Source organism: Rhinopithecus bieti, unplaced genomic scaffold, assembly GCF_001698545.2.
Source record: "Rhinopithecus bieti isolate Rb0 unplaced genomic scaffold, ASM169854v2 scaffold_32083, whole genome shotgun sequence".
NCBI classification, from domain to species: domain Eukaryota; kingdom Metazoa; phylum Chordata; class Mammalia; order Primates; family Cercopithecidae; genus Rhinopithecus; species Rhinopithecus bieti.
In genome coordinates this window covers 2,309,330-2,322,505 of record NW_016814096.1, presented here as the reverse complement: position 1 = coordinate 2,322,505, position 13,176 = coordinate 2,309,330, and the positions used below count along the sequence as shown (strand labels likewise).

The following is a 13,176-nucleotide window of genomic DNA, read 5'->3' as shown; positions in this document are numbered from 1 at the left end:
TTTTCCTTTTTTTTTTTCGTTTTGTTTTATTTTTTTTTTTTTTTTTTTTTTTTTTTGTTTTGTTTTGTTTTTTTTTTTGAGACAGGGTCTCACTCCGTCACCCAGGCTGAAGAATCACCCAGGCTGAAATGCAATGGCAGGATCTCAACTCACTCCAACTTCTGCCTCCCAGGTTCAAGTGGTTCTCTTGCCTCAGCCTCCCAAGTGGCTGGGATTACAGGCACCTGCCACCACTCCTGGCTAATTTTTTGTATTTTTAGTAGAAACAAGGTTTCACCATGCTGGCTGATGTGGTCTTGAACTCTTGACCTCAGGTAATCTACCGCCTTAGCCTCCCAAAGTGTTGGGATTACAGGTGTGAGCCACTATGCCTGGCTGTGGCAGCTCTATGTTTATCAATCATCTATTGGGATTTGTGGCAGTTCTGTGTTTATCAATCATCTATTGGGATTTAGCACAAAGTTTCAGTTTTTTTTAATAATAAAGAGCTGTCTCCTTTAAACCTTTTTTTAAACCGGTGAACCACAAAATCTCTGAGATTCTTTCCATCTCCAAAACACACTGTTCCCAAGACCATAAATCCCTTCTTACCCTTTGAGAGCAATATTGTTTTTCAGATCAATTATCAGGGTGGGCAAGGCCTGGGAGAGTCTCCTTTGACCACTGCTCTGCATCCCCCTTACCCAAGCCAAGAGCTTTGTCACATTGCCCCTCCCTCATCTCTCCGTTGACCCCTTCCTGGGCCTGCCCCTCTGTGGTCTGTGTTCCCCCGTGTTCCATTCTTCTCCCTCTTCTTCTGTCACTTTGTACTCGTTCCCTGAGTGAACTCAAGCATTCCTGAAGTTTCAACTCTCATCTATAAGCTCCTGACTTCCAAATCAGTATCTCTAGCTCCCTTTCTTCTGAGGTCCAGACTCAGCCATTCAACTGTCAACTGGGTATGTCCCCTCAATTTCCCTTTAGGCACCTCAAATCCAACCTGTCCCAGAAATGAACTCATTCCTTCACCCCACCCAAACCTGCTCCTCCTCCTGCCTTCCCTATCTTGATGAGCAGCATCTCATCTACCCAACTGCCCAAACCAGGAGCCTCCAGAATCATTTTCGACCTCTCCCTCTCTTTGTCTCATACCCCACCCTATGAGTTTTATCTTTAAAACAGCCACTGACTCCATCCATCTCTCCCCTTTCTGATTTATTTATTCTCCACAGCACTGCCAGAGCACCTTTCAAGAATGCAGATTTAAAGATGTCACTGGGGCCGGGCTTACACCTGTAATCCCAGCACTTTGTGCAGCCAAGACTGCTTGACCACTTGAGGTCAGGATTTTGAGACCAGTCTGCCTAACGTGGTGAAACCCCGTCTCTACTAAAAATACAAAAATTAGCTGGGCATGGTGGCACGCACCTGTAATCCCTGCTACTCGGGAGGCTGAGGCAGGAGAATCACTTGAACCTGGGAAGTGGAGGTTGCAGTGAGCCGAGATTGTGCCACTGTACTCCAGCCTAGGCAACAGAGTGAGACTCCATCTCAAAAATAAATAAATAAATAGTAAAGATGTTACTGGGAAGAAAGTTCTGGTTCCTTAGCAAGGCAAACAAGAGAGATAGATCGTCCCCAGCACAGCACAGGCACTGCGCTATTTGTTTTTCATCACCTCCCTCCCACCCCTTACATTCTGACCACAGTGGCTGACCTGGGGACCATTTGCCATTTAGTACACATCTCATGTGTGCTAGCTCCGGACAGTGCCTGGACATACGATCTTTCACTCTCCTTGCCTTGATCTTCCAACTAAAATGCACTGCCCCTCTCCATGTGGCAAATAACCTACCTATTTTCCTTTTTAAAAAATTTTGGGCAAAATAAGGTTTATTTTTATTTATGTTTTTTGTTCTCTCGCTTTGATGATCTTTTAATTTTGAGGAATTACAAAATGAAGTACAAAACAAATAATAACATAAAAAATTCATATTTTACCACCGAGGATTTTTTTTAGATTTTCATTTTAGTTTCAGGAGTGCGTGCGCGGGTGTGTTACATGGATAAATGACGTGCTGCAGGGGTTTGGTGTACAGATTGTTTCATCACTCAGGTAATAAGCACAGTAATCAATAGGTAGTTTTTTGACCCTCTCCCATCCCCCATCCTCAAGTAGGTCTCTGTGTCTTTTGTTCTCTTCTTTGTGTCTACATGTACTCAGTGCTTAATTCCCACTTATAAGTGAGAACATGCAGTATTTGGTTTTCTATTCCTGTGCCAGTTTGTTTAGGATAATGGTCTTCAGCTCCATCCACGTTGCTGCAAAGACCAGGATCTCGTTCTTTTTTGTGGCTGTGTACCCGCCTATTTTTCAAAGCTCAGATAGCATCAGTTTTCAGAGCTTTGTCTTCCCCCTACAGGGCATGCTTGATCAAGGAGCTTCTTAAAGAATAAACAGCAAACACTTAACATAGCATTTATTGTATCTTAGGCACTTTTCTAAGCACTTGACATATTTTATTTAACTAATTTAATTCTAACAACCCAGTGAGACAGGTACTATTGTTATCCCCATTTTACAAATGAGGAAAACTGAAGTACAGAGATGTGAAGCCCAGGAGCTGGGACTCAAACTCCCTTGCATGATGCTCTTAACCACTGCCTGCTAAGAACATCTATCCAATACGCGTATTACCTGTCACAACAAAACTGTTACCACGTTTTTCAGATGAGGACTATTTCCTTCAAACAAAATCTTCCTCTGACACTCCACCAGTTGCACAGAAAACAGGGGGCTAATCATGGTAGACAGAGAGAACACGATTCCCTGCCACCCGCCACCCCCCAGCACCATCTACAAGAGAATGCTAAGGAAACCCCAGGGCTCCAAAGAGGAGAGCGTGAGAAACAATGTCCTAAGATATCTTCTATTTGCCATTCTGCTGCTTATTGGCAAGATGGCCTTCATACCCAAATGTAGTGATGAGACTGCAGAATCTCCCCCATCCAGCAACACAGTTTCTGTGTTAAAATGTCAAAGCATCTTAATGATTAAAGAGCGCTGTGTCATTTCCAAATGGCTATGGCTTCTTCCATGAAAAACCCAATAGGTTTCAACACTCTTGCTTTTTCTTAAGCAGAGTATGCAAAGTATAATTTAACCTTCTTGTAACTCGGGACATTCCATTGAATATTAATTGTTGGGCCATGCAGGAATGTCCTATGCCACCTAAATTTGCTTCCCATACGTGAAACAAGCCCATACTTGCACGCTCAATTGTGCGTTTTGTAATTTTGCTGTTCTTATGACTACCAGAGGGCCAGGTGTCATTTCTGCTTTCAGTATTCTTACCTCTAACAGCTTCTTCCCCACCTCTTCTAAACTGTTCTTTCTAATTAGCTATGAATTAAAAAAAAAAAAAAAAAAAAAACTTGTTAAAATTGTGCCTAAGGTAAGAATAGGACAGAGAAACTTTTATCTTAGTAAAATGAATGTCCTTTAGAACAATGACTTGCGACTTCTCTATTGAGGCATTAGGAGGTCTCTTCCCATCTTCTTCATTTATTTAACATTTACTAAGCATTTGCTATGCAAAAAAAAAAAAAAAGAAACTGGACTGGCTGCTGAGAACAAGAAGATAGATAAAACATAGTCCCTGCCTTCAAGGATTGCATTTAGAATGAGAGACAAGTAAATAGAAATAATGATGCCACCATGGTATAAGCCCTGTGACAATATATCTACAAAGCACAAAAAAAAAAAAAAGCATTTAACTCTGCTGTGGGGAGAAGCAGCAGTCAGGGAAGGCTTCCTGAAAGAGGTGGTGTGTGGTCAGGAAAGGCTTCTCAGAGGAGGTGGCATGTGAGCCAATTCCTGAGACATCCATTGACAGGAAGTCTCTCTGTCCCACCACCCCCAAAGACAAAGAAGACAGACTGCTGAAAGGACACGCCAGGCAAATACAAAAACAAGGAGGCATAACCTAGTTCAATGAGTCTGGGAACCCCAAAGAGTTCAGGGAAACTGAAGTATGTGTGTGCTTGTGGGAAAGGATGGGAATGGCAGCTGAATCTAAGAAGAAAACTAAGTTAGCAAATCGCTCATCTGTTTTTTAAATGCTTGAAGGAAAAATAATGCAAATTTCCCAGAGCAAATTAATAATTAACTTTATCACACCCATATGTATTTCATAGTCCAAGTCAACTTGCTGCAGGGGAGAAAAGAAATCACTAGCAGTGAGCAATTCCCATCTGCCAGACATGCTGCTGTAAGTGCTTTACATGGATCATCTCGTTTAATTAACCCAACGACTTGGGAATTCATATTACATCTATAAATGAGGAAACTGAGGCAAGGAGAGGTTAAGTAACTTTCCTGAGAGCCCAGAGAAGGAAGGCAGCAATCTAACAACAGAGACAGGGACCTTAGCATTTTGGTTTCCTTGGAGTTGAAGTAGGTGAGCTGGTAGGTTCCAGATCTAAGGGTGTGAAGAAGGAAAGGAGGTGAGAGGAGGAGAGAGAGAATAGAGAGAGAAAGAGAAACAGCATGAGTGAGAGTCAGTGAAATAGAGAGAGAAGTGCAGGAGTGAATGTAAAGGAGGAAAGAAGAGACATTGCCATAGTTTCCCATGGGAGAGCCCCTAAGCTAAGGCCTAGGACTGCAGACCCCACCGCCCAGTAGACCCTTTGGCAAACACCAAAGGAGAGGGGACCAAGCCCCAGATTCCCATATGTAGAGCCCAAAGGTGCCAGCCATGTAAGTGAGGGAGGAGCTGACCAGCAGCCAGAGCGGTGGGCATAAGACTGAAACAAGAATGAGCCTTCCACCTCCATGACCCAGAGACAGTCAAAGGAGATGGGACTCGAGAACTCCTGGCTGGATGAGCTCTAAAGAGCAGTCAGTGCAGATCCATCATTCTATAGAAGATGAAACTGAGAGAGGCTATGAGATTTGCCCACAGACACCCAACACTAATATGTACTTTTTTCTCTGTCTGCCTGAAATTGCTCAACTGGTAAGAGAAGAAGCAGAAGGAAACTCTAGAGCTCCTGATCTCCTGCCATCTGAATGTTTGTCACTAGCCCTTCCTTCCCACAGGAGCAATTGCTCAGCCAAGTTCTGGAGACTGAAGTTTAGGATGCTCACAGGGAGAACTACTCTTCCAAAGGTCACGGCTTCAGGGGCAGGAGCAGAGAGGGTAGAAGGCTTTGTGAGTGTGTCAAACCTCGGTTGAGCTCATGAGGAACAGTCATTTGTGGGTTACTCCCATGAAGTACCGGATGAATCCCAATTCTTTCTCAAGCTTTTCTTGAATAATCTGGACTCCCATTGACTGAGCAAGGGGAAGGGAATTCTAGAAAAATAAGTGGTGAAAGCCTAGAAACCAGAAGAGAACCTTTTCTAAGGAAATTTCACCAGAGTGTCCTGAAAACATTCTGTGTACTGCACTCTGCAAAATGGTCTTCTAATATTCAGAAGCATGTTCTAGGATTGCCTTGCTGGCTGCTAAAATTTTGCTAACAAATACATGTCATCTCTCACTGTGCCCTGCTTCCCTGACTTCTATCCCTGGAACCCTCTGGACTCTCCCACAAGCCAGCAGGTAAAGGTTGCCTGTTCCATCAGGGGGGCTTCCAGAATCTCCGGGATAAGTTCTGATTGGTTCATGCTTGTGCGAGTACTATTGGTCAAATATTTTGAATATCACCTCTGCTTACAAAATCTCTGCAGTTCAGTTTGAGTGAGTTATGTGACATTAGTGCTATAATTACTATATGTATACTCTTTCCACCAACCCGGTACAAATATCTATTGAGAATCTACAAAGCTCAAGCCCTGTCCTCAAGCACCAAAAACAACAGGGAATAAAATCTGACATGGATCTGTGCAGGGTTTGTGGAACTTCCCCTCTAGTGGGGTAAGTTCTAGGCTGGACCCCACACCATTGCCAAACAAGGAAACCTACTAGAGACGTACAATATTAGCTAGTGATTCTCAACTGGGGCTGATGCAGTCCCTCTCCAGGGCTTCTAGAAAAGGGGGAGGCATTTTCAGCTGTTGTAATAACTAGAGGGTGCTACTGGCTTTCACTGGAAATGCAAAAAACAGTCTCACAAAAAGAAAAGTTGTCCTTCCCAAAATGCTAATAGCACTCAGGTTTCTAGAGAAAAAATTAGAATCAATCAACATTAAACTGCTATTCAACAAAATGTTCTGCGTGTTGAACCACCACCTGCCAGAGTTTTTTAGGATGCTCGCCATTCAAAAATTGGGCAGAATCTACAGGGCAAAAAGTTCTAAGAATCAAAGGGGCAAAAAGAATTTAATGGGGAAAAGTTCTATTTACAGAATCCTACTTTACAGTCAGACCAAGTGTTGCATATAACCAACGCTTCTCCACCTGGAGTCAGGCAAAAGGTGCTATATTCTGAACAAAATACCTACAAATCCAAAAATATCTGTATGTTTACTGAACACTCTGCTACTACCAACCAAAGACTGTGGATTATGAATACTGAATTTCAGCCAGGTACATAAAGTGTTAAGTTCCTGGCTTGTTCTTGGTGTGTGTGTGTGTGTGTGTGTGTGCATGCGCTAAGTGCAGTGTACCTCCTAATCCTTGTGGTTTCTTTCCTTACCAGCCAGAAAGTATTGTCTGAACCCATATGCCTCTCTCTTAAGCTTCCTTTACAGTCGCTCTGTTTAAGAAATAGCAGAAACAGAAGTATTATTTTCACCTTTAGCATTCCCTAAAGTGAAGCAAAAGATCTCTTGTCCACAGGGCTGGGAGCTAGCAAAGCAAATTCTAGGGAAGAAATAAACAGTCTAGAATGCTAATCCATCAGTCAGCCAAAACTATAAACTATTTTCCCAGCATTAATCCTGATTCCCACACCAGGACTGTGAAAGCTGCAGTAGCTTCTATATAGCAGGCAGGCAATGAATATGTGTTGAGTGAATGAATAAAATGTTGAAACAACATACACTGGGTCAAGGTGAGGTCTGGATGCTGCCTCAAGCCACCTAGAAGTCAATTCCTGAAACTCTGCCCTATCTCCTACTAAATATTCAATAGATTTTTTTATTGATTTATAATGGCAACCACAGTTAACTGTTACTAAGTTTTTCTTACATGCCAAGTGCTGGACTAATTCTCTATCATTATTTTTAATCTTCACAGCAACATTAAGCAGTAGGGTTCATTGTTATCCCTGCTGTACAGAAAAGAAAAATGAGGAGGTAAGGAGGAGTTAACCTACATGCCCAAGATCCTATGGCTAGAAAGTGATGGAACAGGTTTTCAATCCTGATTGCTCGTCTCTAGAATTTAGCCACTCTGCCCTCTGGGGAGGGAGAAAGGGGAGTTACTGCCTTCCAATTAGCCGAAGCCCATAGGATTTCAACGTGCCTCATTCCATGGTTTTTACAGGCTATCCCAGAGAAATGGGAGTTGAAGAAGTTAATTCTGAAGCCTGAAGCATCACTACTGTATACTTGAGAAGCACGGTGGCAGGCAGTGTGCCCAAAACTCATTAAGAACCGAAAGATGGATAAAGAGCTCCAGAAACCCCACGGCTGTAAGAACGAAACAGGCCTGAGAGGGAGTAGGGTCAGGGATGGTTTCCCTGAGATGGTAGCATCTGACAGCCCTGGAAGATAATGAGATTTGGGGAGTGAGGGGAGCCATGTGGAGAAGAACATTCCAGACAGAAGGAACAGCATGTTGAAATCCCCAGCCTCCAACATACTACTTCCTGGCTATTAGGTTGGTGCAAAAGTAATTGCAATTTTTGCCATTGTAAAACAAAGGAGTGGGAAGAACCATCTCGAAGGAAGAATTTCACTCTTCTGCCTTCTCATTCCTGCTGTTAAGACCCAGGGGCCAGGCCTCAACCTACTAAGAGTAATCGTCACAAGCCCAGCACGCAACCTCTGGAGGAACTTTTATGAAGGCATTTACAGGGTGACAGGAAAGAGCCTGGGACCGGCCACCATGATGAGAAGTTTAGCTCAAGCCAGGAACCCTAGGGTCAAGAGTGGGTATGCACAGGCACTCAGGAGAGGCTACACCTCTGCCCTTTTGAATTTAGGAAATTATACAGTAGAAACTTATACATCTCCCCGGAGGTTCAGCTTTCACGGGATCCTTTAATTGCTTCAAACTAGCAGTGAGTTCCAGTTTATCTATTCATGCGTATTCTAGAATTTCTCACCCAACAACTCCCTGAGTCCCCAGGCAAACCTGGGGCTCTGTTCAAGATGAGTCACTCGAGATCTCCAAGGTGTTCCTCTGGGTTGAGCCAGTCCTGTCCCCAGCAGGGGATGCTGGGAACAGGTGTAAGGTGTTTATCCTTCAGCTGGGGTAGCCAGAGAAACTGCAGAGGTCAGAGAGGGAAGAGGGTGGAAATAATTGATGAGGGCTCCTGGATCATCAAAGGGCTGGCATTTTGGATGTGCTCATTAATAGTAATTGGCAGCAAGGCTCCTCAAGGATATTCTTAGGGAAGGAGGATTAACAAGATCCTTGTTTCTTTGTAGCACAGAACAGTTTCAAAGACTAGGTTTGTAAACTCTGTGCTGCCAAGAATATTGTCCATTCTATTGGTCATGACTCTTCTAATACAGGTAAGAGACCCAACTCAAGCTAGCTTTAAGAAAATAACAAGAAAGAAAGAAAGAAAGAAAAGAAAAGGAAGAAAGAAAGAAAGAAAGAAAGAAAGATAGAAAGAAAGAAAGAAAGAAAGAAAGAGAGACTCATCCAAGTGAAAATTCTAAGGGGACTTCAGGAATGGCTGAGTCAAGGATCTCAAACAATCGACAAGATTTGGTCTTTCTGTGTGTCAGCTCTGCTTTCCTGTGTGAGTGTCACTCTTGAGCATCCTCCTACCACATGATACATTCCCAGCAACTCCAGGCTTTCACCTTCCCTGCTTCAAATCCAGGAGAAAGAGAAATTATTTTAAATAGCTCCAAGAAAGATCCCAAGATGAAGTCTATTCACAGCCTGGTGGCTGAGTTCCAAAGCAAACATCTCTAAAAACCTATAAAATGTCACTTCCACTGTAGTCATGGTCCCACTCAGACTCGGGGGAGGTAGGGGAGGTAAACCCCAGCTTTCAATGGTTGGCACGTCAAAGAAGAGTGCATGGGGAAAGACATATTGTTATAGCCATCTTTAAAAAGTACAATCTGTCCCAGCACTTTGGGAGACCGAGGTGGGCAGATCATGAGCTCAAGAAATGGAGACTATCCTGGCCAACATGGTGAAACCCCGTCTCTACTAAAAATACAAAAATTAGCTGGCGTGGTGGCATGTCTCTGTAGTCTCAGTTACTCAGGAGGCTGAGGTAGGAGAATTGCTTGAACCCGGGAGGCAGACGTTGCAGTGAGCCGAGATCACACCACTGCACTCCAGCCTGTCTACAGAGCAAGACTCTATCTCCAAAAAAAAAAAAAAGAAAAGAAAAAGAAAAATACAATCTGCCAGTGACTAGTGTGCACAATCCACTTTGAGAAGCCCTGCACTACAATAATGTTGGACTCACTGTTTATTTGACACTCTGCTTTTCAAATTTCCTAACATGTACAACCAAAGAAACATAGTGGACGTTATTTATATTGTAAATTCCCCCTCTGTGTACACATAGTAAGTAGGAAAACAGGATTTTTTTAAAGTAATCTCCATTTTTCACTTATCTGTTCACTCAGTAAATATTTGTAGAGTGTCACTTACATGGACAAGGCACAGTCCCAGGTGCTAGGATAGAGTGATAAGCAAGATGACATGGTCCCTGGTCTTGTGAAGCTCCAGTCCAGCAAGAAAGACAGTTTTTGTAGGGTAATTGCAGTTATAATGATTGTAATGACAAAAGAAATAAATATACCATGGAACTGAAACAGGGAGCATTCACCTTGTCTTGGGGTTCAGGGAGGACCTCAAAGATGAGTGGGAGTTACTGGTGAGCTATCACCTTCCTTTTTTTTTTTTTTTTTTTTGTGACGGAGTCTCACTGTCTCCCAGGCTGGAGTGCAGTGGTGCGATCTCGGCTCACTGCAAGCTCCACCTCCTGGGTTCATGCCATTCTCCTGCCTCAGCCTCCCAAGCAACTGGGACTACAGACTCCCGCCACCATGCCTGGCTAATTTTTTGTATTTTTAGTGGAGACGGGATTTCACCATGTTAGCCAGGATGGTCTGGATCTCCTGACCTCGTGATCCACCCGCCCCGGCCTCCCAAAGTGCTGGGAATACAGGCATGAGCCACCGCACCCGGCCAACTGTCACCTTCTTATTAAAATTCTCACAACTGGCCCCCACCTACCCACACACCCCATCCCCCTTCCTGGTTTTAGCTTTCTCTATATCTCTTTTTTTCATCTAACATAGCATATAGTTCATGCATTTATTTTTCTTTATTGTGTTTCTAACCCTACCAGGATATAAGCTCCATGAGGGTGGAAATTTGTCTCTGTCACTGTGGTATCCCCAGTACCTATGCAAGTGCCTGACACATGAAAAACACTCAGTTAATATTTTTTAGGTGGACGCAGAGGGTTCCTGGAAGGGGGACTATCATGTGCACAGGATTTGAGAGAAAGAGTGTGGAACTAAAAGGAGAAGTCCAGCAAAGCCAGAATGTTGAAGGAGACAGAAAATAGAGTCCACTACAAATAATCCAATCACGTATTCGCCAACTACTTATTGGATGTCTGCTATGTGCCAAGCCCTGTTCTGGGCATACATTTTGAGTGTTCAAAAAAGGGCAGAATTCATCACTAGGTTTCAATCAATAAATAGGTTTTATATGAACATGTAGTCAAAACCAATTTGTAAAGGCACTGTCACAGTGAATTCTGTAAGCTTAATACATCCCTGCTATGGATTGAATTGTGTTCCCCAAAATTCAAATATTGAAGCCCTGACTTCCAGCGTGATGGTATTTGGAGATGGGACTTGAGGTAACTAGATTTAGATGAGGTCATGAAGGTGGGGCCCTCATGATGGGATTAGTGCCCTTATAAGTAGAGACCAGAAGACTCTCTCTCTCTCTCTCTCTCTCTCTCTCTCTCTCTCTCTCTCAATCTCCCTCTCAATCTCTCTCCCTCTCTCCATCCATCCATCTCCACATCTCCATCACTCTCCTTCTCTCAGATTTACTTCTCTTTGCACATTAGCCTCCTTCCCTCATCTGATGATGGCTTCCTCCAGGGAAAATGTCCCTGAGAATCACCAAGTTTATTGTCCTCACTGTTTCTTCTCCCAGAGGAAGAGAAATCCTCCTTTTCTCAGGACCTCTATCTGTCCCTAGTGAGAACTCGGGTTGGCCTGGATGGGGCATATGCTCCCTTCTGGGCCCACCATGAGACCCAGGAAATTGGAGAACTTTCATTGGCCAGCCTGGGGAGGGCCAAGAAGTGATTGGAAGTGGCTTTGATAAGGGAAAAATGAGTGTCTGTTGCCAGAAGAAGAGAAAAGGAATACCGACCAGATAAAAATTACTGAGATCCCCTGCATCACCCAGTGGCTACTTGCCTCTGGGCCTGTGTCCTCTCTGGGACCAAGATGGCATTGCAAATGACAGTGTGATGAAGCCCTCCTCTGCATCTGCCCAATCCTGACACCCTACCCAGCCTTCATGCCTCAATCCAAATGCAAACACTTCTGTGAGGCCTTGCCTGATTCCCTAAGATCAAAAGTAGTCATCCTGTCCCCACTGTCAAGGACATACAGGGGCCAATGACAGTGCTGGACTCTTACATCATCTCCCAGATCCTCACATCTCCAGGAAATAAGTACGGTTATTGCCCCCTGCATTTGATGGCTACGGCTGCCATAACGAAGACCCATAAAAACTAGGTAACTTAAACAGCAGTCATTTATTCTCTTGCTGTTCTGGAGGCAAGAAGTCCAAAGCCAAGGTGTCAGTCTGGCTGGTTCCTCCTGAAGGCTGTGAGGGAAAGTCTCTTCCAGGCCACTCCCCAAGCCCTAGGCATTCCTTGGCTTGGAGATGACCATCTTCTCCCTGTGTCTTCACTTCGTCTTCTCTCTGTCTCTGTTTCCAAATTTCCCCTTTTTTAAAGACAACACTGATATTGGATTCGAACTTACCTTAAGGACTCCATCTTAACTTGATCATCTGCAAAGACCCCGTTTCACATTCACAGGTACTGACGGTTAGAACTTCAACATCTTTTGGGAGGCATGTGATTCAATCTACTAAGCCCCCCTTTTTTCTCCACATGAGGAAACTGAGTCAGAGGATTTAGGTAATCTTCCAGGGCCACAAAGCCAGTAGGCACCCTAGATGCTAAGGCCTGCGGGTCTTAACAACTTCACTATGTCTCTGTTCTTGTTTTTCTCCAGAAATTTCACCTCTCTTCAGGACACTCAACAGACTCAACAGGACACTGTTTACAGGATTCGTGTATAATTTTGCTTCACCCGTCTAGACTGTAAAGCTCTTTAAAAACAGGGGTTGAATCTACTGTTTCTTTTCTTTCTTTTTTTCTTTTTTTGAAATGGAGTCTCACTGAGTCTGTCATCCAGGCTACAGTGTAGTGGTGGAATCTCAACTCACTGCAACCTTACCTCCCAGGTTCAAGGGATTCTCCTGCCTCCGCCACCTGTGTAGCTGGAGTTACAGGCATGAACCTCCATGCTGGCTAATTTTGTATTTGCATATAGAGACAAGGTTTCACCATGTTGGCCAGGCTGGTCTCAAGCTCCTGACCTCAAACAATCCACCTGCCTCAGTCTCCCAAAGTGCTGGGATTACAGGCATGAGCCACTGCTCCTGGCCTGAACCTATTATTTCTGTTTCCCCAGCCCACCCAGCAGGGGCCCAAGCAATAGCTCTCAGATGAATAGAGGTGAACACCAAGATCAGAGGAAAAGCTGACTGGTGTTATTCCTGGATCATTTCATTTTTGAACCAGAGAAGGCTCATCTTGAAGCATTAATAAAGAAGCTTTTATTTGTCCCTCTGGCTTATTCATTCTCTCGACAACTATTTAATGATTCCTTCCTATGAGTCGAGCATACTGCTAGGCATTGAGATAAATCAGGCAGAACCTACACCCTCTTAGAACTTACAACCTGGTAAACAAGACAGATGAGTCAATAGATCCTTGTAACGCAATGTCTCAGGGAGCACTTATTTCTCAAGTAAAGATTGTTTTGGAGTCAGGAGTCCT

General features: G+C 43.8%; 1 long non-coding RNA gene across 1 annotated transcript in view; it reads left to right on the top strand.

Moving 5' to 3' along the window:
- LOC108513810 (uncharacterized) overlaps positions 1-12,961 on the top strand; it is a 25,021-nt gene extending 12,060 nt beyond the window's left edge. The window contains exons 2-3 of the long non-coding RNA XR_001881028.1: positions 1,212-1,319; positions 12,809-12,961. This is a non-coding gene — a long non-coding RNA (uncharacterized LOC108513810). The remainder of the gene's footprint in view (positions 1-1,211; positions 1,320-12,808) is intronic.
- The last annotated feature ends 215 nt before the right edge of the window (positions 12,962-13,176 follow it).